Source organism: Colossoma macropomum, unplaced genomic scaffold, assembly GCF_904425465.1.
Source record: "Colossoma macropomum unplaced genomic scaffold, Colossoma_macropomum, whole genome shotgun sequence".
Lineage (NCBI taxonomy): Eukaryota > Metazoa > Chordata > Actinopteri > Characiformes > Serrasalmidae > Colossoma > Colossoma macropomum.
The window spans coordinates 35,137,744-35,143,405 of record NW_023494804.1 but is presented as its reverse complement, the minus strand read 5'-3'; positions in this window follow the sequence as shown (position 1 = coordinate 35,143,405).

The following is a 5,662-nucleotide window of genomic DNA, read 5'->3' as shown; positions in this document are numbered from 1 at the left end:
GGCCCCTCCCCCTTCCGCTGCTCTCCTCTTCTACCTCATCGTTTGCTCACACTGGCCACACCTCCCTCCCTCCTTCCTTCTCTGTCTGGCACAGGCTGTTCGGCCTCCATATTCATGGGAAAGAGAGAGGGAAGAGAGGGAACCAGGGTAAAAAGAAGGATGCTGTGAGGTTTCATTCACACCTTGTTGTCATTTGTCACTCACCATGTGTTTGAGCCCCTTTCCGCCCCCCTTTTCCACAGCTCTCAGTATACAAAACTGCTCAATGGAGCAATGCATACTGATGACTCAAATAAAATGTACATTTCTTTAACAGAAACAAAAGATTGACTTGCACATGTTGTCTGAAGGTCAATTTGCTGAAATATATTCCGCACTGTCGTACTTGAAAATCACAGTGCCAAAAGGGTTTTTAGAGGGATGCAAGAAGAACCACTTATGGTCTCTAGTTATTTAAAGCAATGTTCAAGATTTTGAGGTGCAATACATACTGGTAATTGGATTTGTGGATAGCTTCCACTGCATTGTGTCGCACTGCATTTTTTATTTTATTATTATTATTATTTTTTTTTATAAATAAGTGAATCACTCTTAAAAACAGGTGCACCAAAAGGGTTCTTTAGTGCGATGATACACTAAAGGTTTTCAACTGAGGAGCAACACATAATCGTAATCTGACTCGAAGACAGCATTAATTTTTTTAACTAAAACAAAAGATATTTTGTTATTTATATATAAATAAAAAAAGATGCATTTTTATTTTTCTACATTATTTGAACACAACAGCTACCCTCGATGATGTGTTAAAATTTCATGATGAATGGACAACAATATGTTTTGTTTTGGTTTTTTTACATAAATTTCATATTAGATTTATTGTAAAATAAAACGTTCCAAGGGTTTTTTAGAGCAATGGTTCTTTAAAAGAATACTTCAGTGTTTTTCAACCTCAGCTCTTTCTGCAGCTTCTGTAGCACCCAGTCAATTACCACAAATGATAATTTAGACATTTTGCGCTGTACTTAATAAAAGAACAAAACTCACTGGCTTAACTGCCCACTGGCTTCTATGTTTGACTCTACACATAGTTATTTTCTAAATACAGGGAAAATTGTCTGTGGTAATACATTGCATGCTGCAGATGCAGTAAATAAAGAACAGGCTGAAACACTGGAGTAGACCTTCAAGAACCAACCACTGAAAAGAATAATTAATAAAATTACATTATTAAAAAGAGGCGTATCCATGTGATCAAATCAACAACAATAGAAGCCAGGCAGATGATTCAGATTTTTTTAACATGTCTATTTTACTTACATGTGGCGTATAGTATCTTAGTAAGTGAACACTGATCAATTTATATGCAAATACACACTTCTAATAAGAACATAGATGCGCTGTGTTTGTGATTGAGGGACACAGCTAATATGAGGCGACAGAGCATAAAGAGACTATGCCCATTCAGACCAGCCATCAAATCTCCTCCGTCACACTTTACACACACACACGTACACACACTCTCACATACACACACACACACACACACACACACACAGTTGTGACGCCATAGCTCCCGCTTGCCCCTAATCCCTGACTGGGCTTAATCTGAGCTTCGTGCTTTAAAAAGCATCGTGCACACACACACGCTCACACTGACGGAGAGAAAGACAGACACTCACACACACACACACACACACAGACATACAGACAAACACACACACACACACACACACAGACACTCTCCCTCTCCTGAATAGAAACACAGTCATATAACAGTGCAGGGTTGTGTGTGTCCAGGCTGCTGAGTATCATGCATATGTGATGGATTAGCATCTGATCTAGCAGATTATAGACAAAGCTCTCTCAAATTCACACTCTCAAAGCACAGAGCAAGTGACAGCGGAACAAAAGAGGAGGAGCATCGCTGTGGCCATTAATAGCACTGAAGCATCAAAGGCTGCTACATCTTACTGTGGCCAGCACAATGTAACATGCTCTGTATTAGTATTGAGTTGTAATAAATTAACATATATATAAAATTAAATAAGTGTATATTACTACATTACCAATGTAATAAATTACACAATATTCAACTGAATAAGAGTATAGTACTACATTACTTAAGTAATAAATTACATTATATTTAACTAAATAAAAGTACAATAGTACATCTCTACTGTAGTAAATTACATTATATTCAACTAAATAAGAGTATTGTACTACATTACTAATGAAACAAATTACATTATTTATTAAACAAGAGTATCATACTACATTATTCATGTCATGAATTACACTATATACTAAATAACACTATTGTACTACATTACTAATGTAATAAATTCCACTATATTCAAGCAAATAACAGTACAGTACTACATTATTTTAATAAATTCCACTATATACAAAAAAGAGTATGGTAATACATTACTAATGTAATAAATTACATTCAACATTATAAACGTTCAGTGCTTTGTTAGGCCCCAGCTAATACACTAGCCAAAAGCTAACATGGTAGTTAATTTATTATGTCACTAGTATTAATATATTAATATATTGTTCACACATCAAAACCACAAAGTACAGCTTATTTGTTTATTTATGATAATGTTAGGATTTTTTTTTTCCAGAACATTTACTACCAAAGTAAGTAGTTGTAAATACTGTTTCCTCAGAAGAGATTTTCTTCTTGTATAAGAGGCAACAAGAGAGTGTGGCTGACAAACCACAGTGGTTCTGTATTGAGAGCGAGGAACACTCTGCCAAGCTGAAATGACATCATCCACCCTCATGGGAACCCACCCACTAAATATACTGTATTCTCTAAAACTGCTATTGGTACACTCGCTTCTTGTTCTATCGCACATCAAACCAGAAAGGTGAAAAGTGCAGCTCTTTGTGAAAAATTAAGTCATGATGCCAAAAAACGCATAAAGCAGTTCTTCTCAAAGATTGTCTCATTTCCTTGGTTTAAATTTCCGCCTTCATTGCCTGATCTCTAATAAGGATGTGAGTGGGATAAACCAGGAAGCCTACTCAAGGACAAACTGTAACGACCTGATTTTTCCTCAATAAGGACAGCCCCCCCCACCCACCCCACCCCCTTTCACACACACCGCACACACACATTCAGCCCCCTCTACAGTCTAAAAGAGTCGGAGGGGCCCCCGTTGCTATAGGAACCATGGTAGCACAGCAGAGCATTGCACTTGAAGCAGTTGCCGTGGTTATCACTGAAAGCCCGTTTTCTCCTCACTGTAATAGCTTCACAAAAAGAGCCAGTGACGACGTCTGTTTACACGACCAGTCTGATAATACAGGCCTGTGCAATGGTCCAGCCTACAATGGCACAGGACCCATTCTTAGTCACATACGTCACGCTTCCACAGTTTTTAAAAATACACTTGTACCAGTGCAGCACCCACCCACTGCTGCGCTGAGAAAGGTCCACTACCTAGATCAAGGGGCAGCAACCCACATGTTAAGAAGGGTTATTCTGTCCTTTCAACAAAAATTAAAGCCACAACATTTAATGTCCGTTTTACCATCTTGGCTCTACATATGTCTCAGTATGTGCTAATGTACTAGTAAAGGCTAAAACATACAATATAAACAAAAACGCAGACTTATTTTGCTCTGCTTTACTTTTAGCTCAGCTATAGCCACTTTTCTTGCATCTCTGGCAGGAAACTTTTCCTCAATAGTGAAACAGTTTCTTGTAAAATGTCTCTGTACATTCAGTTTTTTACAAGGCTGATGTCAGCTTCTCATTCGCAAGTTTGTTGTCTGAATTTTCCCATTCCACCTTAAATGGTGCCTGAGGTGCCAGAATGTAACTGCTGCACCATTTAAGGCGGAACGGGAGAATTCGAACAAGAAGCTGGTGAACGAGAACTGACTTCAGCTTCGCAACTTTTTAGTGTTTGTCAGTTTCTCACTGCAGATTAAACGTATCAGACAACAGCTCAGTGCTTGTAAACACAAATAAGTCCAATTATCGATGTTCGCTTTAAATCTTTCTCTTCGCCGTTTCGTTAGCTGCTAGCTAGGCGAGACTTGTGAGTGCACTGCTGTGTGACCAGCAGTCTGTGTGCCAACCTTCAGGGTTAAAGGGAGAATTAGCAGTTCTACATTAACTCCAGCGTTTAAGACCATACTGTTAAAATTGTGTTAGAACAATCAGCAAAGCTTTATTTTACTGCAAAGGAGGATTATTTTATTTTTACCTAAACATTTAATTCAGCTGTGGAGCCACAACAGGGCAGTAGAAGAGCCGCATGTTGCCGACCCCTGACCTAGATAATATCTGGTCATATATCTGGTCATTTATCGGTTTGGTAAAATGTAGTGCGTAACACTGCTGCTCACCATGTAGTAGACTGGGGTTTAATTTTCCACCAGGGCAAAAGCACCACGTTATACCAGTGAGAATCCTTGGGCAAGACTCCTAATACTACATTTGCTTACCTCTGAAGAATAAATAAGAGCGTCTGCCAAATGCTATAGATGGATGGTGGTTCCTTTCCATTGCTGGATGGGATAGAAAGTGGTTGATAAATTGCTCAACACATGGGTTACAGTTAGTTAACGTAAACTTACAAAATGCACCTACATGGTAGGCGTTTCTTATAAATTGGCCAAAAAGTGTAGATACAAGTTCAGTACCTAATAAACTGGCATCTCATTGCATATCATATAAATTCCATCTCTGTAGTTTCTGTGGTGTGAACTTCTGAAATCTACATCCATCTACATCTGTTAAACCATGACTAACAAACCTGGCAAAAAGCTTTAGACACATAGCATCATTTACCAAAATGTCCTGCAAAAGGAGAAAGGCTGTGTATTGTGTAGCACCATGATATGACACAGTATGATACATTTTAACACAAACTGATACATAAAATGGCCTAAACTCATTTTGCCTTTATTTCTTTTGTCAGGTCCAATTGCCAACGCAAGACAGCAGTGCCTGGTAAAAGCATAATAATGATGAACAAAAAATAGACCTTCTTAGAAGACACATATGGCATAATACACATTTTTCTTTCCCAAAACTATTGAGGCTGACACCGCTATTAGTCTGATATTTTTTAATTTTCAGTTTTTGACATAATTTGAAAATACCTGTTGCCCTTTACTGTGTGTAATTTTATGATAAATGGACTAAAAAAAACAGCCCAAAATAACTTGGGGAAAAATGCCTGGTTCGATTGACCTACATTAAAAATAAAGCACGTTTTTTCCTTTTCCTGTAAAGTTATCATGTTGGAGATACGAGGTTTTCTTCCAACAACAGCGATATGTAATTTTTTATCAGGTAGCACTAGTGCTAAGAATGTTGCAAGGTGTGGGACAAATGAAATAATGCAGCACTGAGAGAAAATATCTATGATAATAATTTTAATAAGTGTTACATCCCAATTGGTGGGACAATCTGCCATTTTAATGGTCATTTTGTCAAATACACAGAATTTTTTTACTCCTCAATTATCTGAATTTCCCACAGGGGACAACTATTAGCCCTCAAGTACTGTCTTTCTGCATGGTTAAGAGAGAAACCCACATATGAACCTACACCAGCAGGATCTTGGGAGTGGCAGCTGTCAAAAATTTAAAACAGACTGCAAAATAGTTCCATAAAGGTAAGGATCACCTTCAA